The sequence below is a fragment of the Garra rufa genome, unplaced genomic scaffold (assembly GCF_049309525.1).
Source record: "Garra rufa unplaced genomic scaffold, GarRuf1.0 hap1_unplaced_003, whole genome shotgun sequence".
Taxonomy (NCBI): domain Eukaryota; kingdom Metazoa; phylum Chordata; class Actinopteri; order Cypriniformes; family Cyprinidae; genus Garra; species Garra rufa.
The window spans coordinates 7,753,041-7,779,460 of record NW_027394278.1 but is presented as its reverse complement, the minus strand read 5'-3'; the positions used below and the strand labels follow the sequence as shown (position 1 = coordinate 7,779,460).

At 46.9% G+C, this 26,420-nt stretch overlaps 22 non-coding genes across 22 annotated transcripts; 8 read left to right on the top strand and 14 right to left on the bottom strand.

The window, feature by feature from the left end:
- Window positions 1-461: 461 nt before the first annotated feature.
- On the top strand, window positions 462-576 carry LOC141311294 (U5 spliceosomal RNA). The gene has a single exon (XR_012348757.1). It is a non-coding gene; the product is annotated as a U5 spliceosomal RNA (small nuclear RNA).
- Window positions 577-3,489: 2,913 nt separating this feature from the next.
- On the bottom strand, window positions 3,490-3,562 carry trnak-uuu (transfer RNA lysine (anticodon UUU)). Its single transcript has one exon. It is a non-coding gene; the product is annotated as a tRNA-Lys (tRNA).
- A 177-nt stretch (window positions 3,563-3,739) lies between these two features.
- Window positions 3,740-3,821, bottom strand: trnas-uga (transfer RNA serine (anticodon UGA)). The gene has a single exon. It is a non-coding gene; the product is annotated as a tRNA-Ser (tRNA).
- Window positions 3,822-5,112: 1,291 nt separating this feature from the next.
- Window positions 5,113-5,194, bottom strand: trnas-cga (transfer RNA serine (anticodon CGA)). Its single transcript has one exon. It is a non-coding gene; the product is annotated as a tRNA-Ser (tRNA).
- A 197-nt stretch (window positions 5,195-5,391) lies between these two features.
- trnar-ucu (transfer RNA arginine (anticodon UCU)) lies at window positions 5,392-5,463 on the top strand. The gene has a single exon. It is a non-coding gene; the product is annotated as a tRNA-Arg (tRNA).
- A 572-nt stretch (window positions 5,464-6,035) lies between these two features.
- Window positions 6,036-6,150, top strand: LOC141311293 (U5 spliceosomal RNA). Its single transcript, XR_012348756.1, has one exon. It is a non-coding gene; the product is annotated as a U5 spliceosomal RNA (small nuclear RNA).
- Window positions 6,151-9,055: 2,905 nt separating this feature from the next.
- trnak-uuu (transfer RNA lysine (anticodon UUU)) lies at window positions 9,056-9,128 on the bottom strand. Its single transcript has one exon. It is a non-coding gene; the product is annotated as a tRNA-Lys (tRNA).
- Window positions 9,129-9,305: 177 nt separating this feature from the next.
- trnas-uga (transfer RNA serine (anticodon UGA)) lies at window positions 9,306-9,387 on the bottom strand. The gene has a single exon. It is a non-coding gene; the product is annotated as a tRNA-Ser (tRNA).
- A 1,291-nt stretch (window positions 9,388-10,678) lies between these two features.
- On the bottom strand, window positions 10,679-10,760 carry trnas-cga (transfer RNA serine (anticodon CGA)). Its single transcript has one exon. It is a non-coding gene; the product is annotated as a tRNA-Ser (tRNA).
- Window positions 10,761-10,957: 197 nt separating this feature from the next.
- Window positions 10,958-11,029, top strand: trnar-ucu (transfer RNA arginine (anticodon UCU)). Its single transcript has one exon. It is a non-coding gene; the product is annotated as a tRNA-Arg (tRNA).
- Window positions 11,030-12,282: 1,253 nt separating this feature from the next.
- trnak-uuu (transfer RNA lysine (anticodon UUU)) lies at window positions 12,283-12,355 on the bottom strand. The gene has a single exon. It is a non-coding gene; the product is annotated as a tRNA-Lys (tRNA).
- A 170-nt stretch (window positions 12,356-12,525) lies between these two features.
- On the bottom strand, window positions 12,526-12,607 carry trnas-uga (transfer RNA serine (anticodon UGA)). The gene has a single exon. It is a non-coding gene; the product is annotated as a tRNA-Ser (tRNA).
- An 838-nt stretch (window positions 12,608-13,445) lies between these two features.
- LOC141311231 (U5 spliceosomal RNA) lies at window positions 13,446-13,560 on the top strand. The gene has a single exon (XR_012348696.1). It is a non-coding gene; the product is annotated as a U5 spliceosomal RNA (small nuclear RNA).
- A 5,267-nt stretch (window positions 13,561-18,827) lies between these two features.
- Window positions 18,828-19,043, bottom strand: LOC141311030 (small nucleolar RNA U3). The gene has a single exon (XR_012348496.1). It is a non-coding gene; the product is annotated as a small nucleolar RNA U3 (small nucleolar RNA).
- A 1,001-nt stretch (window positions 19,044-20,044) lies between these two features.
- On the bottom strand, window positions 20,045-20,185 carry LOC141311061 (U4 spliceosomal RNA). Its single transcript, XR_012348526.1, has one exon. It is a non-coding gene; the product is annotated as a U4 spliceosomal RNA (small nuclear RNA).
- A 463-nt stretch (window positions 20,186-20,648) lies between these two features.
- trnas-gcu (transfer RNA serine (anticodon GCU)) lies at window positions 20,649-20,730 on the top strand. Its single transcript has one exon. It is a non-coding gene; the product is annotated as a tRNA-Ser (tRNA).
- A 1,000-nt stretch (window positions 20,731-21,730) lies between these two features.
- trnan-guu (transfer RNA asparagine (anticodon GUU)) lies at window positions 21,731-21,804 on the bottom strand. The gene has a single exon. It is a non-coding gene; the product is annotated as a tRNA-Asn (tRNA).
- Window positions 21,805-22,936: 1,132 nt separating this feature from the next.
- On the bottom strand, window positions 22,937-23,077 carry LOC141311060 (U4 spliceosomal RNA). The gene has a single exon (XR_012348525.1). It is a non-coding gene; the product is annotated as a U4 spliceosomal RNA (small nuclear RNA).
- A 463-nt stretch (window positions 23,078-23,540) lies between these two features.
- On the top strand, window positions 23,541-23,622 carry trnas-gcu (transfer RNA serine (anticodon GCU)). The gene has a single exon. It is a non-coding gene; the product is annotated as a tRNA-Ser (tRNA).
- A 728-nt stretch (window positions 23,623-24,350) lies between these two features.
- Window positions 24,351-24,424, bottom strand: trnan-guu (transfer RNA asparagine (anticodon GUU)). Its single transcript has one exon. It is a non-coding gene; the product is annotated as a tRNA-Asn (tRNA).
- A 1,121-nt stretch (window positions 24,425-25,545) lies between these two features.
- On the bottom strand, window positions 25,546-25,686 carry LOC141311094 (U4 spliceosomal RNA). Its single transcript, XR_012348558.1, has one exon. It is a non-coding gene; the product is annotated as a U4 spliceosomal RNA (small nuclear RNA).
- A 463-nt stretch (window positions 25,687-26,149) lies between these two features.
- trnas-gcu (transfer RNA serine (anticodon GCU)) lies at window positions 26,150-26,231 on the top strand. Its single transcript has one exon. It is a non-coding gene; the product is annotated as a tRNA-Ser (tRNA).
- The last annotated feature ends 189 nt before the right edge of the window (window positions 26,232-26,420 follow it).

Here is a 26,420-nt window from a genome sequence, read left to right as displayed (position 1 = left end):
TGGGGAATCTAACCCCGGTCTTCCACGTGACAGGGGGAGATACTGTCCACCATACTAACAAAGAGTTGCGCTTGCTGTTCTTCGCTCCCAGCACACGCGACTGCACCCAACTTGCCAAAACGAGCCCCTACTCCATGAAATACCAGATTGACCAGCCACGAGCTAAAGTCTCTCAATATCTTGAATGCTACACATTACAGTGGGTCATTATTTGGACCGCTTTATTTCATTTAATATTTTTTTTGGCCTCTAATACGGGGGCATGAAAAAAGAGATGACATTACCTTGATCTGGTTTGTGAATACTGGGTGAGGGAAGGGACTTTCATAACTTTTACTTCTCCCATTTGGAGTGAGGGGGGTGACGAAAATCATGTTGTGAGGTGTCGGCACCCTAGATTACCCTTGGTGAGCGTAGTGGTTTACCACAGTGAGCGCAAAGGTCCAAGGGCATAGAGACACATCTCGAGTTTCTCGTCATCAGCGCATAAATCTTTCGCTTTTTACTAAAGATTTCCGTGGAGGGGAACCTTTGCGAGTGACCTGTATTTTTGGGGGCTCTGCTCACAGCAGAGCTACACTAGAGTGTCAAGAGCAGAGTCAATCTGGCCACCCGCCAGCGTGCAGTGGAACAAAGCGCGCCTCGTCATGGTCTGTGTTTGCAGCCTTTGCGCTTCCAGCTTCGCAGCTTCAAATTTCTTAAGCCAGCATGGAAAGACAGCGCTCTCTCGTCCATGACGCGAGAAAAACTCTGGACGGGCTCAAACAAAGATGGCTTTTAGCTCTTTTGGCCCTATCAGTGACTCGTGCGCTTCGATCCTTCTTTGTTGACCCTGAAAGCCAGCCTCTGCTGCCTGCGTTGTTGGTATAGTTTAACTGGCACCGCACCCGTACGAAAAATGGAGGTGGGAGAAAGGAGCTCAGTGAACAAAAAGCCTGCCGTGTCCCGGATTCGCTGCGGCCACAACGCAGAGTACTCTCCACTATACGATCACGGCGCCCCACTGGCTCACATCTGGTGGTGCCGGCCGTCCGAATTGAAAAAAAAAAAGGACTAGCGGCGCTTTTTATTACTGTGGAGAGAGGGCACACAAATCCGTGCTAGGGACACGGAAGAAAAGGGCCCAGCCACTTCTCCTCAGCACCGGCGAAGAGCGTAATCGGCAGGATTCAAACCTGCTCGGGGAGACCCCAATGGATTTCTAGTCCATCGCCTTAACCACTCGGCCACGACTGCGGCGGCCCTGATGTCCTCTGTCCCGTTGTCAACCTCAAAGTTGGCTGAAAAAACAATGAACTGGCTACCGCTTTACTGAAATCGCCTAGCATAAAACTCCTAAAGGGGAAAACAGCCCACCACAAGCAACGAAACATTCATGAAGGGGCAGCATAGCAAACACTCTATGTGAACTCTATCAGATCTTTAAGCGTACGCCGCCACACGGCAGAGCTGGGGCCTCATGTACAAAGACTTGCGTTGAATTATTACTAAAACATAGCGTACGGACAAAGCTGTAAATGTGCGTACGCAGTAAAAAAATCAGATGTATGAAACACTGCGTACGCGGAATTCCACGCATTTCTCTTTGTACATCTGAATTAACGTGAAATTGAGTGCACATGCACGAGCGCAAAACCCCTCCCTGCCTCCTCCCCCGTATTAATATGGTAATGACTCCACTTTGGCAAAACCAAACGAAAAAGCAAGCAAGAGAAACTTAACAGAATGTGATTTGAAGGTGCTCCTCACCGGTAGACCGGAGAAAAACTGTTATTTGCAAGTTTGTAAAAAAAAAAAAAAAAAAGGGAGACTTTAGCTGACGCGGTTAACGCAGTGGGGTTTGAACATCGCACTGTGAACGAATTAAAAAAGAAATGGTCCGATGTAAAGGTGCAGGTGGAGAACAGCGGCGACTTAGCCTACGTTTCAGCGCATCAGTCAGAGTCATAGAGCGCAAGCAGATGAACATCGTTGTCTTGTAACGGTAAAATATCTTGTTTGAATAAGTGCAACGTTGTCTTTATGAAATAAACAATAGTAGGCCTATGTCTATAAAGGTTCATATAATGCCTCACCACACGGTGTGATGTTGACATAATGTGATTTAGTTTGACACAAAGCAACCGAGTGATCCTTGTCAGCTAGGTAAAATATTTTATAAGAAATTTCTATTTAGATTTTATGGTTATCTGCTGAATTTGCTGATGCTTGTAAATTACATGATGTAATTTATTAACATTTCATCATATTATATAGCCTATATAGCCATTGAGAGGGACATCCCAGTGGATCGCAGTGTTGTTTGAATTAGTTTAAATAAGATATATATATATAAGGGGGGGGGGGGGGGTGCCCTTTTTTTCAGTTTCAGCATATGCCCCTCAAAAGGTCTGTGCACGGCTCTGGTGCCACCGGCATTTCAGCTGCCCAATCGCCCGCTCTACAAGTGCGAGAATGGGCATCATTGTATCTGCGCTCTTGGTCAGTTTGTGGGTTGTTGAGGGGGGTTAACAGCCACGTCTTTAATGGATAACCGCGGTCTCCTGATATGCAGTTAAATAGTTACGCTCAATAAAATAAAATAAAGTAAAACTTAGCTGTTTCCGATTCACGTATCCAAATTGTTCTTCAGATGGCGCCTTTATAGCAATGTCCGTGCAGTCGATCGCTTGCGCTTACATTAGGATAACCGGTGATCGCTGCAAATTGCGCTTTGTTTGGCTGGTCAACTGCATGGTATGGAAATCTTATATACCTGCTAGACATGCGGATGATCCCGTCCCATACAGCTGGCATTGCAGGGCTCAAAGACGACTGGCTTAACCCCGAGCGGTCTGCCAGTTCCCTTTGGAACCAAGCGTTATCAGCACCTGTAAGGGAACGGGTAATGCGTGGCTCCTCGCTGTCTCCAAATTTGGACCCAACTCAGCACAGAGCTCCAAGAGGATAGCTCTTGGAAATCTGAAACATTTTATAAGCCAGTCATCATCGTGGGCCAGAAAATCACTGAGATCCCTAAAAACGCGTTCCCTTCGGATTTGGCCATTGACAATGTCCTCCAATAAGGCCAACACTGCCATTGCCATAGACTAAGGGATGTATACATTTGCAAATGCTTTTATATGTTCTAAATCACATAACTGGTAGAAAAATATTGTCTCAATTAACCCATTTTATCAATTATAAATTAATAGCAATGTTTTCCACATGTGTTGGTGCGATACTTTGTAGTGTGCAATTTTAAATAATTGCCTCTAGGAGTCGCCAAGGGACATAAAACAAACACACGCACAAAAAAATACACGTACGCCAGACATGGAGTTGGCGTGGATCAACGCACATTCTCACGTTCATTTCATCGTTAGTAAATCCAAACGTGAGCGTGAAATCTGGCGTACGCAAAGTTTTTGTGCGTACGCAGCGTTGATACATGAGGCCCCTGGACCGGCACGACTGCAAGCTGAGGGCGACAACAAGAAGATGGCCCTTCGCCCGAACAGGGACTTGAACCCTGGATCCTCAGATTAAAAGTCTGATGCTCTACCGACTGAGCTATCCAGGCTCTTGTGTTTTGTGCGCCTCTTACTTTTTATATAAGAATACTTTCTCCACAAGCCGCCCAGCAGAAGCTCACTTGCCACAGGAGCTACGGGACAAAGGCCGCACGCAATTACGTCAGAGAGAGCGAAGGCCAAACCACCGTCGCAAAAAGCTAAAGGCAAAAGGGGGAATGCCCGACCGTAGTCGGCAGGGTTCGAACCTGCGCGGGGAGACCCCAATGGATTTCAAGTCCATCGCCTTAACCTCTCGGCCACGACTACGCCTGCATGTGGACCGCCTGCTCTCGTCTCGAGGCGGGCAGCACAGGATGCCGCCGAGCTTCAGGCGCAAAATCCAACTGAAGGGTGAGTTGGCAAAAAGAAGCTGGACGTCCCCGTCGCTCAACGACAAAGGGCTGCCATGACCCGGATTCGAGCATTCTTATCTGACCGCTTAAATCTGACACCGAGCGCCTGCGTTGGTGGTATTGTGGTGAGCATAGCTGCCTTCCAAAAAGTTGACCCGGGTTCGATTCCCGGCCAACGCACAGTTTTTGGCTGCGGTTGACCTCGAAGCAGAACTCCTTCTGTGACCTCTGTCTGCACCAAAAGCTTTTGGATGAGTCGTTCAACAGCAGCAAAGAACTAGGTCTCCTCTTTGGGGAATCTAACCCCGGTCTTCCACGTGACAGGGGGAGATACTGTCCACAATACTAACGAAGATTTGCGCTTGCTGTTCTTCGCTCTCAGCACACGCGACTGCACCCAACTTGCCAAAATGAGCCCCTACTCCATGAAATACCAGATTGACCCGCCACGAGCTAAACTCTCTCAACATCTTGAATGCTACACATTACAGAGGGTCATTATTTGGACCGATTTATTTCATTTAATATTTTTTTTTGGCCTCTAATACGGGGGCATGAAAAAAGAGATGACATTACCTTGATCGGGTTTGTGAATACTGGGTGAGGGAAGGGACTTTCGTAACTTTTACTTCTCCCATTTAGAGTGAGGGGGGTGACGAAAATCATGTTGGCAGGTGTTGGCAGCCTAGATTACCCTTGGTGAGCGTAGTGGTTTACCACAGTGAGCGCACAGGTCCAAGGGCATAGAGACACATATCAAGTTTCTCGTCATCAGCGCATAAACAGCCCACCACAAGCAACGAAAAATTCATGAAGGGGCAGCATAGCAAACACTCTATGTGAACTCTGTCACATCTTTAAGCGTACGCCGCCTCACGGCAGAGCTGGACCGGCACGACTGCAAGCTGAGGGCGACAACAAGAAGATGGCCCTTCACCGGAACAAGGACTTGAACCCTGGACCCTCAGAGTAAAAAAAAGTCTAATGCTCTACCGACTGAGCTAGCCAGGCTCTTGTTTTTTGCGCGCTTCTTACTTTTTATATAAGAACACTTTCTCCACAAGCCGCCCGGCAGAAGCTCACTTGCCACAGGAGCTACGGGACAAAGGCCGCACGCAATTACGTCAGAGAGAGCGAAGGCCAAAGGCCTTGGAAGGCCCAACCACCGTCGCAAAAAGCTAAAGGTAAAAGGGGGAATGCCCGACCGTAGTCGGCAGGGTTCGAACCTGCGCGGGGAGACCCCAATGGATTTCGAGTCCATCGCCTTAACCTCTCGGCCACGACTACGCCGTGCATATGGACCGCCTGCTCCCTTGTCTCGAGGCGGGCAGCACAGGATGCCGCCGAGCTTCAGGCGCAAAATCCAACTGAAGGGTGAGTTGGCAAAAAGAAGCTGGACGTCCCCGTCGCTCAACGACAAAGGGCTGCCATGACCCGGATTCGAGCATTCTTTTCTGACCACTTAAATCTTGCACTGAGCGCCTGCGTTGGTGGTATTGTGGGGAGCATAGCTGCCTTCTAAGCAGTTGACCTGGGTTCGATTCCCGGCCAACGCGTTGTTTTCGGCTGCGGTTGACCTCGAAGCAGAACTCCTTCTGTGACCTCTGTCTGCACCAAAAGCTTTTGGATGAGTCGTTCGACAGCAGCAGAGAGCTAGGTCTCCTCGTTGGGGAATCTAACCCCGGTCTTCCACGTGACAGGGGGAGATACTGTCCACCATACTAACAAAGAGTTGCGCTTGCTGTTCTTCGCTCCCAGCACACGCGACTGCACCCAACTTGCCAAAACGAGCCCCTACTCCATGAAATACCAGATTGACCAGCCACGAGCTAAAGTCTCTCAATATCTTGAATGCTACACATTACAGTGGGTCATTATTTGGACCGCTTTATTTCATTTAATATTTTTTTTGGCCTCTAATACGGGGGCATGAAAAAAGAGATGACATTACCTTGATCTGGTTTGTGAATACTGGGTGAGGGAAGGGACTTTCATAACTTTTACTTCTCCCATTTGGAGTGAGGGGGGTGACGAAAATCATGTTGTGAGGTGTCGGCACCCTAGATTACCCTTGGTGAGCGTAGTGGTTTACCACAGTGAGCGCAAAGGTCCAAGGGCATAGAGACACATCTCGAGTTTCTCGTCATCAGCGCATAAATCTTTCGCTTTTTACTAAAGATTTCCGTGGAGGGGAACCTTTGCGAGTGACCTGTATTTTTGGGGGCTCTGCTCACAGCAGAGCTACACTAGAGTGTCAAGAGCAGAGTCAATCTGGCCACCCGCCAGCGTGCAGTGGAACAAAGCGCGCCTCGTCATGGTCTGTGTTTGCAGCCTTTGCGCTTCCAGCTTCGCAGCTTCAAATTTCTTAAGCCAGCATGGAAAGACAGCGCTCTCTCGTCCATGACGCGAGAAAAACTCTGGACGGGCTCAAACAAAGATGGCTTTTAGCTCTTTTGGCCCTATCAGTGACTCGTGCGCTTCGATCCTTCTTTGTTGACCCTGAAAGCCAGCCTCTGCTGCCTGCGTTGTTGGTATAGTTTAACTGGCACCGCACCCGTACGAAAAATGGAGGTGGGAGAAAGGAGCTCAGTGAACAAAAAGCCTGCCGTGTCCCGGATTCGCTGCGGCCACAACGCAGAGTACTCTCCACTATACGATCACGGCGCCCCACTGGCTCACATCTGGTGGTGCCGGCCGTCCGAATTGAAAAAAAAAAAGGACTAGCGGCGCTTTTTATTACTGTGGAGAGAGGGCACACAAATCCGTGCTAGGGACACGGAAGAAAAGGGCCCAGCCACTTCTCCTCAGCACCGGCGAAGAGCGTAATCGGCAGGATTCAAACCTGCTCGGGGAGACCCCAATGGATTTCTAGTCCATCGCCTTAACCACTCGGCCACGACTGCGTCCTCTGATGTCCTCTGTCCCGTTGTCAACCTCAAAGTTGGCTGAAAAAACAATGAACTGGCTACCGCTTTACTGAAATCGCCTAGCATAAAACTCCTAAAGGGGAAAACAGCCCACCACAAGCAACGAAACATTCATGAAGGGGCAGCATAGCAAACACTCTATGTGAACTCTATCAGATCTTTAAGCGTACGCCGCCACACGGCAGAGCTGGGGCCTCATGTACAAAGACTTGCGTTGAATTATTACTAAAACATAGCGTACGGACAAAGCTGTAAATGTGCGTACGCAGTAAAAAAATCAGATGTATGAAACACTGCGTACGCGGAATTCCACGCATTTCTCTTTGTACATCTGAATTAACGTGAAATTGAGTGCACATGCACGAGCGCAAAACCCCTCCCTGCCTCCTCCCCCGTATTAATATGGTAATGACTCCACTTTGGCAAAACCAAACGAAAAAGCAAGCAAGAGAAACTTAACAGAATGTGATTTGAAGGTGCTCCTCACCGGTAGACCGGAGAAAAACTGTTATTTGCAAGTTTGTAAAAAAAAAAAAAAAAAGGGAGACTTTAGCTGACGCGGTTAACGCAGTGGGGTTTGAACATCGCACTGTGAACGAATTAAAAAAGAAATGGTCCGATGTAAAGGTGCAGGTGGAGAACAGCGGCGACTTAGCCTACGTTTCAGCGCATCAGTCAGAGTCATAGAGCGCAAGCAGATGAACATCGTTGTCTTGTAACGGTAAAATATCTTGTTTGAATAAGTGCAACGTTGTCTTTATGAAATAAACAATAGTAGGCCTATGTCTATAAAGGTTCATATAATGCCTCACCACACGGTGTGATGTTGACATAATGTGATTTAGTTTGACACAAAGCAACCGAGTGATCCTTGTCAGCTAGGTAAAATATTTTATAAGAAATTTCTATTTAGATTTTATGGTTATCTGCTGAATTTGCTGATGCTTGTAAATTACATGATGTAATTTATTAACATTTCATCATATTATATAGCCTATATAGCCATTGAGAGGGACATCCCAGTGGATCGCAGTGTTGTTTGAATTAGTTTAAATAAGATATATATATATAAGGGGGGGGGGGTGCCCTTTTTTTCAGTTTCAGCATATGCCCCTCAAAAGGTCTGTGCACGGCTCTGGTGCCACCGGCATTTCAGCTGCCCAATCGCCCGCTCTACAAGTGCGAGAATGGGCATCATTGTATCTGCGCTCTTGGTCAGTTTGTGGGTTGTTGAGGGGGGTTAACAGCCACGTCTTTAATGGATAACCGCGGTCTCCTGATATGCAGTTAAATAGTTACGCTCAATAAAATAAAATAAAGTAAAACTTAGCTGTTTCCGATTCACGTATCCAAATTGTTCTTCAGATGGCGCCTTTATAGCAATGTCCGTGCAGTCGATCGCTTGCGCTTACATTAGGATAACCGGTGATCGCTGCAAATTGCGCTTTGTTTGGCTGGTCAACTGCATGGTATGGAAATCTTATATACCTGCTAGACATGCGGATGATCCCGTCCCATACAGCTGGCATTGCAGGCTCAAAGACGACTGGCTTAACCCCGAGCGGTCTGCCAGTTCCCTTTGGAACCAAGCGTTATCAGCACCTGTAAGGGAACGGGTAATGCGTGGCTCCTCGCTGTCTCCAAATTTGGACCCAACTCAGCACAGAGCTCCAAGAGGATAGCTCTTGGAAATCTGAAACATTTTATAAGCCAGTCATCATCGTGGGCCAGAAAATCACTGAGATCCCTAAAAACGCGTTCCCTTCGGATTTGGCCATTGACAATGTCCTCCAATAAGGCCAACACTGCCATTGCCATAGACTAAGGGATGTATACATTTGCAAATGCTTTTATATGTTCTAAATCACATAACTGGTAGAAAAATATTGTCTCAATTAACCCATTTTATCAATTATAAATTAATAGCAATGTTTTCCACATGTGTTGGTGCGATACTTTGTAGTGTGCAATTTTAAATAATTGCCTCTAGGAGTCGCCAAGGGACATAAAACAAACACACGCACAAAAAAATACACGTACGCCAGACATGGAGTTGGCGTGGATCAACGCACATTCTCACGTTCATTTCATCGTTAGTAAATCCAAACGTGAGCGTGAAATCTGGCGTACGCAAAGTTTTTGTGCGTACGCAGCGTTGATACATGAGGCCCCTGGACCGGCACGACTGCAAGCTGAGGGCGACAACAAGAAGATGGCCTTTCGCCCGAACAGGGACTTGAACCCTGGATCCTCAGATTAAAAGTCTGATGCTCTACCGACTGAGCTATCCAGGCTCTTGTGTTTTGTGCGCCTCTTACTTTTTATATAAGAATACTTTCTCCACAAGCCGCCCAGCAGAAGCTCACTTGCCACAGGAGCTACGGGACAAAGGCCGCACGCAATTACGTCAGAGAGAGCGAAGGCCAAACCACCGTCGCAAAAAGCTAAAGGCAAAAGGGGGAATGCCCGACCGTAGTCGGCAGGGTTCGAACCTGCGCGGGGAGACCCCAATGGATTTCAAGTCCATCGCCTTAACCTCTCGGCCACGACTACGCCTGCATGTGGACCGCCTGCTCTCGTCTCGAGGCGGGCAGCACAGGATGCCGCCGAGCTTCAGGCGCAAAATCCAACTGAAGGGTGAGTTGGCAAAAAGAAGCTGGACGTCCCCGTCGCTCAACGACAAAGGGCTGCCATGACCCGGATTCGAGCATTCTTATCTGACCGCTTAAATCTGACACCGAGCGCCTGCGTTGGTGGTATTGTGGTGAGCATAGCTGCCTTCCAAGAAGTTGACCCGGGTTCGATTCCCGGCCAACGCACAGTTTTTGGCTGCGGTTGACCTCGAAGCAGAACTCCTTCTGTGACCTCTGTCTGCACCAAAAGCTTTTGGATGAGTCGTTCAACAGCAGCAAAGAACTAGGTCTCCTCTTTGGGGAATCTAACCCCGGTCTTCCACGTGACAGGGGGAGATACTGTCCACAATACTAACGAAGATTTGGGCTTGCTGTTCTTCGCTCTCAGCACACGCGACTGCACCCAACTTGCCAAAATGAGCCCCTACTCCATGAAATACCAGATTGACCCGCCACGAGCTAAACTCTCTCAACATCTTGAATGCTACACATTACAGAGGGTCATTATTTGGACCGATTTATTTCATTTAATATTTTTTTTTGGCCTCTAATACGGGGGCATGAAAAAAGAGATGACATTACCTTGATCGGGTTTGTGAATACTGGGTGAGGGAAGGGACTTTCGTAACTTTTACTTCTCCCATTTAGAGTGAGGGGGGTGACGAAAATCATGTTGGCAGGTGTTGGCAGCCTAGATTACCCTTGGTGAGCGTAGTGGTTTACCACAGTGAGCGCACAGGTCCAAGGGCATAGAGACACATATCAAGTTTCTCGTCATCAGCGCATAAACAGCCCACCACAAGCAACGAAAAATTCATGAAGGGGCAGCATAGCAAACACTCTATGTGAACTCTGTCACATCTTTAAGCGTACGCCGCCTCACGGCAGAGCTGGACCGGCACGACTGCAAGCTGAGGGCGACAACAAGAAGATGGCCCTTCACCGGAACAAGGACTTGAACCCTGGACCCTCAGAGTAAAAAAAAGTCTAATGCTCTACCGACTGAGCTAGCCAGGCTCTTGTTTTTTGCGCGCTTCTTACTTTTTATATAAGAACACTTTCTCCACAAGCCGCCCGGCAGAAGCTCACTTGCCACAGGAGCTACGGGACAAAGGCCGCACGCAATTACGTCAGAGAGAGCGAAGGCCAAAGGCCTTGGAAGGCCCAACCACCGTCGCAAAAAGCTAAAGGTAAAAGGGGGAATGCCCGACCGTAGTCGGCAGGGTTCGAACCTGCGCGGGGAGACCCCAATGGATTTCGAGTCCATCGCCTTAACCTCTCGGCCACGACTACGCCGTGCATATGGACCGCCTGCTCCCTTGTCTCGAGGCGGGCAGCACAGGATGCCGCCGAGCTTCAGGCGCAAAATCCAACTGAAGGGTGAGTTGGCAAAAAGAAGCTGGACGTCCCCGTCGCTCAACGACAAAGGGCTGCCATGACCCGGATTCGAGCATTCTTTTCTGACCACTTAAATCTTGCACTGAGCGCCTGCGTTGGTGGTATTGTGGGGAGCATAGCTGCCTTCTAAGCAGTTGACCTGGGTTCGATTCCCGGCCAACGCGTTGTTTTCGGCTGCGGTTGACCTCGAAGCAGAACTCCTTCTGTGACCTCTGTCTGCACCAAAAGCTTTTGGATGAGTCGTTCGACAGCAGCAGAGAGCTAGGTCTCCTCGTTGGGGAATCTAACCCCGGTCTTCCACGTGACAGGGGGAGATACTGTCCACCATACTAACAAAGAGTTGCGCTTGCTGTTCTTCGCTCCCAGCACACGCGACTGCACCCAACTTGCCAAAACGAGCCCCTACTCCATGAAATACCAGATTGACCAGCCACGAGCTAAAGTCTCTCAATATCTTGAATGCTACACATTACAGTGGGTCATTATTTGGACCGCTTTATTTCATTTAATATTTTTTTTGGCCTCTAATACGGGGGCATGAAAAAAGAGATGACATTACCTTGATCTGGTTTGTGAATACTGGGTGAGGGAAGGGACTTTCATAACTTTTACTTCTCCCATTTGGAGTGAGGGGGGTGACGAAAATCATGTTGTGAGGTGTCGGCACCCTAGATTACCCTTGGTGAGCGTAGTGGTTTACCACAGTGAGCGCAAAGGTCCAAGGGCATAGAGACACATCTCGAGTTTCTCGTCATCAGCGCATAAATCTTTCCCTTTGGAACCAAGCGTTATCAGCACCTGTAAGGGAACGGGTAATGCGTGGCTCCTCGCTGTCTCCAAATTTGGACCCAACTCAGCACAGAGCTCCAAGAGGATAGCTCTTGGAAATCTGAAACATTTTATAAGCCAGTCATCATCGTGGGCCAGAAAATCACTGAGATCCCTAAAAACGCGTTCCCTTCGGATTTGGCCATTGACAATGTCCTCCAATAAGGCCAACACTGCCATTGCCATAGACTAAGGGATGTATACATTTGCAAATGCTTTTATATGTTCTAAATCACATAACTGGTAGAAAAATATTGTCTCAATTAACCCATTTTATCAATTATAAATTAATAGCAATGTTTTCCACATGTGTTGGTGCGATACTTTGTAGTGTGCAATTTTAAATAATTGCCTCTAGGAGTCGCCAAGGGACATAAAACAAACACACGCACAAAAAAATACACGTACGCCAGACATGGAGTTGGCGTGGATCAACGCACATTCTCACGTTCATTTCATCGTTAGTAAATCCAAACGTGAGCGTGAAATCTGGCGTACGCAAAGTTTTTGTGCGTACGCAGCGTTGATACATGAGGCCCCTGGACCGGCACGACTGCAAGCTGAGGGCGACAACAAGAAGATGGCCCTTCGCCCGAACAGGGACTTGAACCCTGGATCCTCAGATTAAAAGTCTGATGCTCTACCGACTGAGCTATCCAGGCTCTTGTGTTTTGTGCGCCTCTTACTTTTTATATAAGAATACTTTCTCCACAAGCCGCCCAGCAGAAGCTCACTTGCCACAGGAGCTACGGGACAAAGGCCGCACGCAATTACGTCAGAGAGAGCGAAGGCCAAACCACCGTCGCAAAAAGCTAAAGGGGGAATGCCCGACCGTAGTCGGCAGGGTTCGAACCTGCGCGGGGAGACCCCAATGGATTTCAAGTCCATCGCCTTAACCTCTCGGCCACGACTACGCCTGCATGTGGACCGCCTGCTCTCGTCTCGAGGCGGGCAGCACAGGATGCCGCCGAGCTTCAGGCGCAAAATCCAACTGAAGGGTGAGTTGGTAAAAAGAAGCTGGACGTCCCCGTCGCTCAACGACAAAGGGCTGCCATGACCCGGATTCGAGCATTCTTATCTGACCGCTTAAATCTGACACCGAGCGCCTGCGTTGGTGGTATTGTGGTGAGCATAGCTGCCTTCCAAGAAGTTGACCCGGGTTCGATTCCCGGCCAACGCACAGTTTTTGGCTGCGGTTGACCTCGAAGCAGAACTCCTTCTGTGACCTCTGTCTGCACCAAAAGCTTTTGGATGAGTCGTTCAACAGCAGCAAAGAACTAGGTCTCCTCTTTGGGGAATCTAACCCCGGTCTTCCACGTGACAGGGGGAGATACTGTCCACCATACTAACGAAGAGTTGCGCTTGCTGTTCTTCGCTCCCAGCACACGCGACTGCACCCAACTTGCCAAAACGAGCCCCTACTCCATGAAATACCAGATTGACCAGCCACGAGCTAAAGTCTCTCAATATCTTGAATGCTATACATTACAGTGGGTCATTATTTGGACCGCTTTATTTCATTTAATATTTTTTTTGGCCTCTAATACGGGGGCATGAAAAAAGAGATGACATTACCTTGATCGGGTTTGTGAATACTGGGTGAGGGAAGGGACTTTCATAACTTTTACTTCTCCCATTTGGAGAGAGGGGGGTGACGAAAATCATGTTGTCAGGTGTCGGCACCCTAGATTACCCTTGGTGAGCGTAGTGGTTTACCACAGTGAGCGCACAGGTCCAAGGGCATAGAGACACATCTCGAGTTTCTCGTCATCAGCGCATAAATCTTTTGCCTTTTACTAAAGATTTCCGTGGAGGGGAACCTTTGCGAGTGACCTGTATTTTTGGGGGCTCTGCTCACAGCAGAGCTACACTAGAGTGTCAAGAGCAGAGTCAATCTGGCCACCCGCCAGCGTGCAGTGGAACGAAGCGCGCCTCGTCATGGTCTGTGTTTGCAGCCTTTGCGCTTCCAGCTTCGCAGCTTCAAATTTCTTTAGCCAGCATGGAAAGACAGCGCTCTCTCGTCCATGACGCGAGAAAAACTCTGGACGGGCTCAAACAAAGATGGCTTCAGCTGTTTTGGCCCTATCAGTGACTCGTGCGCTTCGAGCCTTCTTTGTTGACCCCGAAAGCCAGCCTCTGCTGCCTGCGTTGTTGGTATAGTTTAACTGGCACCGCACCCGTACGAAAAATGGAGGTGGCTTACACCTAGTGGTGCCGGCCGTCTGAATTGAAAAAAAAAGGGCTAGCATCGCTTTTTATTACTGTGGAGAGAGGGCACACAAATCCGTGCTAGGGACACGGAAGAAAAGGGCCCAGCCTCTTCTCCTCAGCACCGGTGAAGAGCGTAGTCGGCAGGATTCGAACCTGCGCGGGGAGACCCCAATGGATTTCTAGTCCATCGCCTTAACCGCTCCAGCCTAAAACAGGGCAAAAGGGACCGCTATGGGTGGGGGAAAAGAAAAAATGTGAAAAAAAACAGGGGGAAAAGGAACAAAAAAAAAGGGGAAGTGAAAAAAAAGGGAAAATTTATTGGATTTACCCACTTTTTTTACCCTTTAACTTACTTTAACAAATTACAGAAAAGTCCATATTTCTACATATTTTACCTAATTACAAAACAACTATTCAATTTTGTAATATTGAAATAATAAAACATAAAAAACATATTTCCAAAAAAATATGGTTTATTTCAAAAGCTCAAATATTGACATATGACAAATTATACTCTATATATGCATTATATGCTCCTTTTCAAAAATCTTATACCCAGAATTGGAGAAATATAATATTAAAAAAGAATATATAAACAAACTGAAATCGTCATTTATAATCATCTTACTACCACAAAGAGTTTAATATTAAGAACAAAATATATACAAATGAAAATTATAAATAAAATAAAAAAAACTAAATAAAAATAGTTTATTCCAAAAGCTAAAATCTATTATTTTTTATAAGACATGAATACAAATGTAAAGAACTGTAACAATTAGGGCCGGGACTCGATTAAAAAAATTAATCTAATTAATCAGAGGCTTTGTAATTAATTAATCGAAATTAATCGCATTTTAATCGCATATAAATATTTGACCTGAGAACAGTGAGAAGTAAGTTTTTTCATATGGATTTTTAGTTACCATTGAATAATGACTGAACACATAAACTGAAGCAACAAAATATTGTTTATTTTTGTTCAACCAAGTCCAACAGACCAGTGCAATATTGCCATTAACTGTAGCAATAGGATACAGCGTTTCCCATACCGAAAACATTTATTTCAGTTAAAAAATAAATCCAAAACTCTCTATTTTAACATTTTGAACAATAGGGCTTTACAATCTTTTGCTATTTTTTTTTTTTTATAAATTCTTGTGTTTTAATTTTTCTCATAATCAAATGAAAGCATAAACATTTATTTATTTTTAATCAAATGAAAAATAAACCTTTTTAATTTTTGGCAAACAAACAGGTTTTCTGTTAAAATCAATACATAATAATAATCATAGTATTTTTTTCTACAATTAAGTGGTTAATCTTGTTGTTATATTTATTTTTTATCATATATATTGTTTTTTGTCTATTTAAATAGGAATAGTGTTCGGTTTCATGTTAAACCGTACTTTTATTTTGACAGGTTGCCGTGAAGTTTCTGTGTGTAAAGTATGATATGATGCTAGTTTTCTCAAATGAAACGTTAAAAGTGACACTGACTGTAGCTTTGGAGATTGAGTCTATCTGTTCATGTGAGATACAAATGCCAAAAATTAACGGGAGCATCACGCGTGCAGTATAAAAAAACGCGTCTCTGCCATTCTAACATACAGAGGCAAACAGTGCAGGATTCATATTAAAACGGTCTTTTTGCATTTCAGTTTTCAGACATTAGTCCATATCGCGATTTGAATTAAGTGACAGACCAACTTTTGATTTATCAATCAAAAAATCGACGAATTTACGTGGCATTCCGCGCTATAGTAAATTCGTTTTTTATGAATGGAGTCCGCGATCCAGTCCGTGTTTTCTTGGAGGAGACATTGTAAACGCGCCCCCCTGAGATGATGGTACGGGAAACACTGGGATATTCAGAAATATACTAGCCTTCATTTCAGAAATTCAGGTACCCTATAGGTAGACCTTCTGTAAAAGCATTGAGGTGATACTTGAGGCTCGATGTCCTGCGGTGATATACGCATTCTGTTAGTTGGTGCTCCAGTATAATTGGTCCGCCGCTGAAACTCATCCAATGAGAAACGTTCCGCGGTGCAAAATTAAGTGCGATTAAAATGCGTTAAAAAAAATTTACGCGTTATTTTTGTGTAATTAATTAATCTAAATTAACGCGTTAAAGTCCCGGCCCTAGTAACAATACAACTTGCATAATAAAAAACACTCTTTAAATCTGACCTTTATACAATGGAAAAGTTATATGTAAAAAATGTAAACAATGATAATACTCTGAATAATAATATACCTTTTATAAAGACATATAAACTATTTTATAATTATATAACCTTTATCATTTTTATAAGACATCAATACAAATGTAAAGAACTATACTACTACTACTACTACTACTACTACTACTAATAATAATAATAATAATAATATAAACTTTTATAATCGTTATAAGATATAAATACTAATTTAAAAGAAGTATAATCCTATTAATAATAATAATAAAAATAATAATGATAATAATAAATACAAACTTATAATTTTTATAAGACAAAGCCAAGCACGCTGTCGGTTCTGAGGAGGTGGTGCAGCTGATGGCTGCTGGCCTTGCGGAAGGGAAGACCAATCCTGAGATTGCGGTGGTGGAGCCGATGACTGTTGGCCTGGCGGAAGGGAAGACCATCCCTGAGGCGGTGGTGGACCTAATGGCTGCTGGCCTTGCGGAAGGGAAGACCAATCCTGAGATTGCGGTGGTGGACCTAATGGCTGCTGGCCTTGCGGAAGGGAAGACCAATCCTGAGATTGCGGTGGTGGAGCCGATGACTGTTGGCCTGGCGGAAGGGAAGACCATCCCTGAGGCGGTGGTGGACCTAATGGCTGCTGGCCTTGCGGAAGGGAAGACCTATAGTAAAACCATGGTAAATGACGATAAACACAAGCACAACGTTTTTTGTTGTTGCTGTTCATTCAGATTTTCATTTATAGTAAGACTGTGTTCATACAGTTGTAATCGATCAGCCAAAAAACACAAAATGGTTACTACGCTTTCACTATAGTAAAAACACGGTAAATTGTCATAAGGAATGACTGCGCTTACAGCTGAAACACGTTTTCTTCTGATTTAAATCAAACTTCAGAACGTGTAAATAGAGTTTAATGAGTAAGATTACATTTAAACGGTGTTTCATTATGGGCAATTCATGAGTCAAAAGTTTGTGAACGCCAAACACGGATGAAAGACGGACGAAAACGTAACGAGTTACCAATTGAGAACATTGTAAACAGAGAGGAAGAAAGTAGAAAACATGTATTACTTTGAAAAGTTATCATATATTTCGTTTACATATTGGACGAGGAGATGGCCACGGAAACAGACGATCCTGCTCCAGGTAGCGCCACAGAGACAGCTGTTGTGTGTCTGCTGCCGCCGGATCACGGTTGTAAAAGTTAGGGTTAGGGATTAGAATCGCACGTACTAACAGGCTGTTTTGAAAGATGTTTCCGGAGCTCGCAAAATCCACTTAGCCTGTGCGGCGAATTGGCACGCTGGAGCCCGCCACCCTGTTGGGAAGAAAGAGAGCAAACAGAGGCGCCCAACGTGGGGCTCGAACCCATGACCCTGAGATTAAGAGTCTCATGCTCTACAGACTGAGCTAGCCGGGCTGGTTGTGGCTTCCTTCACCGGGTCGGAGGCAGTTTTCATCGGCTCCCAAATGACACAGGCGAAACGGAGGCTCTCGCGTTGTGCGAGACTGTCGAGCCGTCCCGTGGGTAGGGCTTAGAGCAGGCTTAGAGTTTTCTTCTGTCAGTTTTGACCCAATGTGTTTTTGGGAAGCGCAGTTTGACCAAGCAGTGCAGGCCAACAACATGTTCTGTCTTGCCGCGTGAAGGCGGTTCAATGCTTTGGACAGCGTATGGTTGAGATGTGATTTTCCACCAATTTGGGGCACCTTTCTTATGGAAATCAAGGATAAATCTATATAAGGATAAGGATAAATCTTCTATTTTTCGGTGGTCTTTTGAGAACACTAGATTTATATGTCAATTCCAACATAACACCAACTGTTACGCAACAGTCCCGGGATCGTTAATAGTTACGCCTCCAACATTTGCATCGCCCAATCATCGGTAACGTCAGTACATCAGTAAAACAAAGCAAGCCACTGAAGGGACACGGTTAGCTTAATGCTAGCACTAGCCTGTTACATTGCAGTACAAAAGATATCACTTACCACATAAACAGAGAGATGACTGTGCTGATGATGGTGAATGATGGAGAAATAACTGCGCTGATGAAGGCGAATGATTTACAGATCCAGAGTATCACCGAGAAGCAGCTGAACTTGTGTGGTAAGAAGAGCTCCCTCTGCATTATAACTTTACACAGAGCACATGGATCACAGTAATGAGACTAAAATATCTGCGATTCAAAACGGCAGATTCAACAAACCACATATTAAAAGCGGCTAGAGCTCCTAATTAAATATATATTTTTATCAATGTGCCAGCTATAGAGATGAGCAGCTCTGTGAAACAGCCAATTGGAGCAGAGCTCATTAATATTCATGAAGCTTCCAAAAAAGGCAATAACAGAGCATTTCATTCTAGGGACAAATCCTAGGGTTGTAAATGGTCCTGTAAAACCGTTTCTGGAGATTGTTTGCCCTTTCCTATGCCAAATACCTTCTATGTAGATATCAAAGAACAAATTAAAAAATTCTCTCAATGCATTTTTATGGCAACTTTAAGTTGATAGAACCAGCTGACATCTTATCCTGACATTCTGAATCTCAAGGATGGTGACACCCACCCACAAAAATGTAAAAAAAAAAAAAGTAGTTTCATCAGATATACACCAATTATGAGCTAAACAATTAATTACAAACAGAATCATATCCGATGTTCAATTGATCGCAACTATTTGCAAGATTTTTAATCTGATATTTACAATTTTCAAAGACCACTCTGATCATACTCTCTTCTTCTATGCTGCATAAACGCCACACAGAAAGTTCATCAATGGTGTGGAACATATGAAATAAACAATTACTCCACACCCGATTCACGCTCAGAAAAGAGTATCAAAGCTCATCATCGTAGTTTGGGAGACACTACACTTTTGAAACACATTTCCTAGTTAAAAACTATAGAAATGATCCCTGAAAGTATAATCTTGACCTCCATTTTGCAAAACCAGCTTAGGCGACTTCTGACACTTTGAGTCTCAGAGATGGTGACAACCTAACAACAGAGATGAGAAAAGTTACATCTGAAACATCATGAGAGTCCTAAAAAATTTTTTGTAATTTTAGTCGGATGCAGTTTTCATCGGCCCCCAAATTACACAGGCGAAACTGAGGCTCTCGCGTTGTGCGAGACTGTCAACCCGTCCCGTGGGTAGGGCTTAAAGCAGGCTTAGAGATTTCTTCTGTCAGTTTTGACCCAATCTGTTTTTGGGAAGCGCAGTTTGACCCAGCAGTGCGGGCCAACAACATGTTCTGTTTTGCCGTGCGGGCCAACAACATGTTCTGTTTTGCCGCGTGAAGGCGGTTCAATGCTTTGGACAGCGTATGGTTGAGTTGTGATTTTCCACCAATTTGGGGCACCTTTCTTAAGGAAATCAAGGATGATTTCATGGGAAATGGCAAACTGCTGTAGCGTTTGGCTAACAAGCCAAAGCTACAAAGGATGTACCGGTGCCCCGTCGTCCGAGCAGAATCCACATTCGGCCGTAATCGGAGGTTACTACTAACGTTCGATTGTGTCTCATAGGGAGTTTGACACAGGGCCTCAGTGGAAAACAGGCCCTCGGCGGCTGAAACAAAAGACGAAGAAGGCATCCACATGCACATGGTTCAGGAGTGTTAAACAAAGAAACCACGCAAGATGACGAGGTGGTCCAGCGGGTAAGGCGGTGGAAGGCTAATACATTGTGCTCGACATGCACTGGAAGCTTTAGCGCCACTGAGAGCCCACCGGACCAGACAGGCCCAACCTGTTTACGATGGGTAACGGTGAGCTGTAATTGCGCTGCAGTTTAATGATACCCGTCTTGAGGACATATTTACAAAACAACAAGCCTTCTGGCTCTGGCGCTCAATCATCAGCAGACACCTTTTCGAAGAGAAACAAAACCTAAACGAAACAAGGCTATTTTTTCTCAACAATACTCTAAGCCTCCAGAGAGGCTAGCAAAAATTGCCAAAGCTGACTGTATTTCAAGTCATCCTGGCGGGGTATTGGGTAAAGTTTTCAACCAGCAATGATCGCGCCTCGGATAAACCTCATAGGCTACAATATTGCCTCTGCGAAAGAATGCCGGCGACGGTCGTGACCTTTGCAGGCACCTACGTGGATGTGAACCGACAAGGTGGTAGCAAGCTTTAAACTGCCGCACAAACAGTCTCCTGGCACGGGTTGCTGCACCGTGTTTCTACGGAACAGATTAGAGGTGTGTAAAAGACGGCTCATTCACTATTCCCTCTGTGCTCAAAACAGCCTGCTGAAAGCACAGCAGCAGCAGCTGAAAAGGTCCGCAGCATGGCCTCTCTCAGTCAGCAAGGGGGCGGGGAGGCCGAGTGGTTAAGGCGATGGACTGCTAATCCCATCCTTGTCGTTCGGTTCCTTTAGCACTGGACCTTAATCTAGGTCCTGGGGACCCCATGCTGAACTTTTTGTGTGTCCTTCTTATCTAACACACTCAGTTCAGTTCTTTGAGTTCTCTACTAATGAGCTGATGATCTGAATCGGGAGTGCTAAATAAAAGACGGCACGTAATACGACGAGGTGGCCGAGTGGTTAAGGCGATGGACTGCTAATCCATTGTGCTCTGCACGCGTGGGTTCGAATCCCATCCTCGTCGTTCGGTACATTTAGCAGTGATCCTCGGTCCTGGGGACCCCACTCTGCAATTTTTGTGTGTCTTCCCTATCTGACACACTCAGTCCAGTTCACTGAGCGCTCTACTAATGAGCTGGTGGTCTGAATCGGGAGTGTTAAACAAAAGGACCGCGCAAAACGAAAGGTGGTCGAGTGGTTAAGGCGATGCAAGGCTAGTCCGTTGTGCTCGGCACGCCTTGGTTTGTGTGGGTTCGAATCCCATCCTCTTCATTTGATGCTTTAGCACCACTGAGAGCCCACCGGAACAGACAGGCCCAACCTGTTTACGATGGGTAGCGGCGAGCTGTGATTGTGCTGTAGTTTATTGATAACTGCCGCAAAGTCTTGAGAACATATTGACAAAACAACAAGTCTTCTGGCTCCGGCACGCTATGATCGGTGGACACCTCTTTGACGAGGACCAACAACCAGCCACGCCAATAAAAGGAAACAAAACGAAGCAAGACTATCTTTCTCAACAAGCCTCCAGAGAGACTGGCAAAAATTGCCGATGCTGACTGTATTTCAAGTCATCCCGGTGGGGTATAGGGTATTGACTTTGTGGCAACATGGAACTTTTGCATCTACATTAATATTAGTCTGTTTCTTCTTATACTGAGGTCACCGTAGCCACCAGATCCATTCTGCATTCCGATCTGATGGTCACTACAGTCCCCCGGTTCCAGTCCGTACCAAGAGCAGATGGTGGATCAGCACCTTCAGCCGAATGTCAGCGGATACTATGTCAACTAGATGAGCCCCAGAGACAGATCATCAGTAAAGAAGGCATCCACATGCCACAGCAAACTACTCGAGCTGGTGAAAATGTTCACCAAATGCCCGCCGCTGAGTTCTTTTAAAACAAGCCAGCTTATTGAAGGTGCACAAGATAAACGCCCTGAGAAAGCTGTGCCTCGCAACCCTAAGAATGGCATAGGCGTTAGTGTACACCTGACGCGCGTGCAAAACTCCGGCATTTCACACGTCCCTGGGTGGGCTCGAACCACCAACCTTTCGGTTAACAGCCGAACGCGCTAACCGATTGCGCCACAGAGACAGCCGCTGTTGCTTGCTGCCGCCGGATCACCGGTGTAAAAGCAAGGGTTAGGGTTAGTGATAGGGATTAAAATTGCTCGTACTAACAGCGACATCTGTTTTGAAAGATGTTTCCGGAGCTCGCAAAATCCACTCAGCCTGCGCGGCGAATGGGCACGCTGGAGCCCGCCACCCTTTTGGGAAGAAAGAGAGTCAACAAAGCCTCCCAACGTGGGGCTCGAACCCACGACCCTGAGATTAAGAGTCTCATGCTCTACCGACTGAGCTAGCCGGGCTGGTCGTGGGCTTCTTCACCGGGTCGGACCCAGGTTTCATCGGCCCCCAAATCACACAGGCGAAACGGAGGCTCTCGCGTTGTGCGAGACTGTCGAGCCCTCCCCGTGGGTAGGGCTTAGAGCAGGCTTAGAGTTTTCTTCTGTCGGTTTTGACCCAATCTGTTTTTGGGAAGCGCAGTTTGACCCAGCAGTGCGGGCCAACAACACGTTCTGTTTTGCCGCGTGAAGGCGGGTCAATGCTTTGGACAGCGTATGGTTGAGATGTGATTTTCCACCAATTTGGGGCACCTTTCTTAAGGAAATCAAGGATGATTTCATGGGAAATGGCAAACTGCTGTAGCGTTTGGCTAACAAGCCAAAGCTACAAAGGATGTACCGGTGCCGCGTCGTCCGAGCAGAATCCACATTCGGCCGTAATCGGAGGTTACTACTAACGTTCGATTGTGTCTCATAGGGAGTTTGACACAGGGCCTCAGTGGAAAACAGGCCCTCGGCGGCTGAAACAAAAGACGAAGAAGGCATCCACATGCACATGGTTCAGGAGTGTTAAACAAAGAAACCACGCAAGATGACGAGGTGGTCCAGCGGGTAAGGCGGTGGAAGGCTAATACATTGTGCTCGACATGCACTGGAAGCTTTAGCACCACTGAGAGCCCACCGGACCAGACAGGCCCAACCTGTTTACGATGGGTAACGGTGAGCTGTAATTGCGCTGCAGTTTAATGATACCCGTCTTGAGGACATATTTACAAAACAACAAGCCTTCTGGCTCTGGCGCTCAATCATCAGCAGACACCTTTTCGAAGAGAAACAAAACCTAAACGAAACAAGGCTATTTTTTCTCAACAATACTCTAAGCCTCCAGAGAGGCTAGCAAAAATTGCCAAAGCTGACTGTATTTCAAGTCATCCTGGCGGGGTATTGGGTAAAGTTTTCAACCAGCAATGATCGCGCCTCGGATAAACCTCATAGGCTACAATATTGCCTCTGCGAAAGAATGCCGGCAACGGTCGTGACCTTTGCAGGCACCTACGTGGATGTGAACCGACAAGGTGGTAGCAAGCTTTAAACTGCCGCACAAACAGTCTCCTGGCACGGGTTGCTGCACCGTGTTTCTACGGAACAGATTAGAGGTGTGTAAAAGACGGCTCATTCACTATTCCCTCTGTGCTCAAAACAGCCTGCTGAAAGCACAGCAGCAGCAGCTGAAAAGGTCCGCAGCATGGCCTCTCTCAGTCAGCAAGGGGGCGGGGAGGCCGAGTGGTTAAGGCGATGGACTGCTAATCCCATCCTTGTCGTTCGGTTCCTTTAGCACTGGACCTTAATCTAGGTCCTGGGGACCCCATGCTGAACTTTTTGTGTGTCCTTCTTATCTAACACACTCAGTTCAGTTCTTTGAGTTCTCTACTAATGAGCTGATGATCTGAATCGGGAGTGCTAAATAAAAGACGGCACGTAATACGACGAGGTGGCCGAGTGGTTAAGGCGATGGACTGCTAATCCATTGTGCTCTGCACGCGTGGGTTCGAATCCCATCCTCGTCGTTCGGTACATTTAGCAGTGATCCTCGGTCCTGGGGACCCCACTCTGCAATTTTTGTGTGTCTTCCCTATCTGACACACTCAGTCCAGTTCACTGAGCGCTCTACTAATGAGCTGGTGGTCTGAATCGGGAGTGTTAAACAAAAGGACCGCGCAAAACGAAAGGTGGTCGAGTGGTTAAGGCGATGCAAGGCTAGTCCGTTGTGCTCGGCACGCCTTGGTTTGTGTGGGTTCGAATCCCATCCTCTTCATTTGATGCTTTAGCACCACTGAGAGCCCACCGGAACAGACAGGCCCAACCTGTTTACGATGGGTAGCGGCGAGCTGTGATTGTGCTGTAGTTTATTGATACCTGCCGCAAAGTCTTGAGAACATATTGATAAAACAACAAGTCTTCTGGCTCCGGCACGCTATGATCGGTGGACACCTCTTTGACGAGGACCAACAACCAGCCATGCCAATAAAAGGAAACAAAACGAAGCAAGACTATCTTTCTCAACAAGCCTCCAGAGAGACAGATCATCAGTAAAGAAGGCATCCACATGCCACAGCAAACTACTCGAGCTGGTGAAAATGTTCACCAAATGCCCGCCGCTGAGTTCTTTTAAAACAAGCCAGCTTATTGAAGGTGCACAAGATAAACGCCCTGAGAAAGCTGTGCCTCGCAACCCTAAGAATGGCATAGGCGTTAGTGGACACCTGACGCGCGTGCAAAACTCCGGCATTTCACACGTCCCTGGGTGGGCTCGAACCACCAACCTTTCGGTTAACAGCCGAACGCGCTAACCGATTGCGCCACAGAGACAGCCGCAGGTGCTTGCTGCCGCCGGATCACCGGTGTAAAAGCAAGGGTTAGGGTTAGTGATAGGGATTAAAATTGCTCGCACTAACAGCGACATCTGTTTTGAAAGATGTTTCCGGAGCTCGCAAAATCCACTCAGCCTGCGCGGCGAATGGGCACGCTGGAGCCCGCCACCCTTTTGGGAAGAAAGAGAGTCAACAGAGCCGCCCAACGTGGGGCTCGAACCCACGACCCTGAGATTAAGAGTATCATGCTCTACCGACTGAGCTAGCCGGGCTGGTCGTGGGCTTCTTCACCGGGTCGGACCCAGTTTTCATCGGCCCCCAAATCACACAGGCGAAACGGAGGCTCTCGCGTTGTGCGAGACTGTCGAGCCCTCCCCGTGGGTAGGGCTTAGAGCAGGCTTAGAGTTTTCTTCTGTCGGTTTTGACCCAATCTGTTTTTGGGAAGCGCAGTTTGACCCAGCAGTGCGGGCCAACAACACGTTCTGTTTTGCCGCGTGAAGGCGGGTCAATGCTTTGGACAGCGTATGGTTGAGATGTGATTTTCCACCAATTTGGGGCACCTTTCTTAAGGAAATCAAGGATGATTTCATGGGAAATGGCAAACTGCTGTAGCGTTTGGCTAACAAGCCAAAGCTACAAAGGATGTACCGGTGCCCCGTCGTCCGAGCAGAATCCACATTCGGCCGTAATCGGAGGTTACTACTAACGTTCGATTGTGTCTCATAGGGAGTTTGACGCAGGGCCTCAGTGGAAAACAGGCCCTCGGCGGCTGAAACAAAAGACGAAGAAGGCATCCACATGCACATGGTTCAGGAGTGTTAAACAAAGAAACCACGCAAGATGACGAGGTGGTCCAGCGGGTAAGGCGGTGGAAGGCTAATACATTGTGCTCGACATGCACTGGAAGCTTTAGCGCCACTGAGAGCCCACCGGACCAGACAGGCCCAACCTGTTTACGATGGGTAACGGTGAGCTGTAATTGCGCTGCAGTTTAATGATACCCGTCTTGAGGACATATTTACAAAACAACAAGCCTTCTGGCTCTGGCGCTCAATCATCAGCAGACAACTTTTTGACGAGAAACGAAACCAGGCTATTTTTTCTCAACAATACTCTAAGCCTCCAGAGAGGCTAGCAAAAATTGCCAAAGCTGACGGTATTTCAAGTCATCCTGGCGGGGTATTGGGTAAAGTTTTCAACCAGCAATGATCGCGCCTCGGATAAACCTCATAGGCTACAATATTGCCTCTGCGAAAGAATGCCGGCGACGGTCGTGACCTTTGCAGGCACCTACGTGGATGTGAACCGACAAGGTGGTAGCAAGCTTTAAACTGCCGCACAAACAGTCTCCTGGCACGGGTTGCTGCACCGTGTTTCTACGGAACAGATTAGAGGTGTGTAAAAGACGGCTCATTCACTATTCCCTCTGTGCTCAAAACAGCCTGCTGAAAGCACAGCAGCAGCAGCTGAAAAGGTCCGCAGCATGGCCTCTCTCAGTCAGCAAGGGGGCGGGGAGGCCGAGTGGTTAAGGCGATGGACTGCTAATCCCATCCTTGTCGTTCGGTTCCTTTAGCACTGGACCTTAATCTAGGTCCTGGGGACCCCATGCTGAACTTTTTGTGTGTCCTTCTTATCTAACACACTCAGTTCAGTTCTTTGAGTTCTCTACTAATGAGCTGATGATCTGAATCGGGAGTGCTAAATAAAAGACAGCACGTAATACGACGAGGTGGCCGAGTGGTTAAGGCGATGGACTGCTAATCCATTGTGCTCTGCACGCGTGGGTTCGAATCCCATCCTCGTCGTTCGGTACATTTAGCAGTGATCCTCGGTCCTGGGGACCCCACTCTGCAATTTTTGTGTGTCTTCCCTATCTGACACACTCAGTCCAGTTCACTGAGCGCTCTACTAATGAGCTGGTGGTCTGAATCGGGAGTGTTAAACAAAAGGACCGCGCAAAACGAAAGGTGGTCGAGTGGTTAAGGCGATGCAAG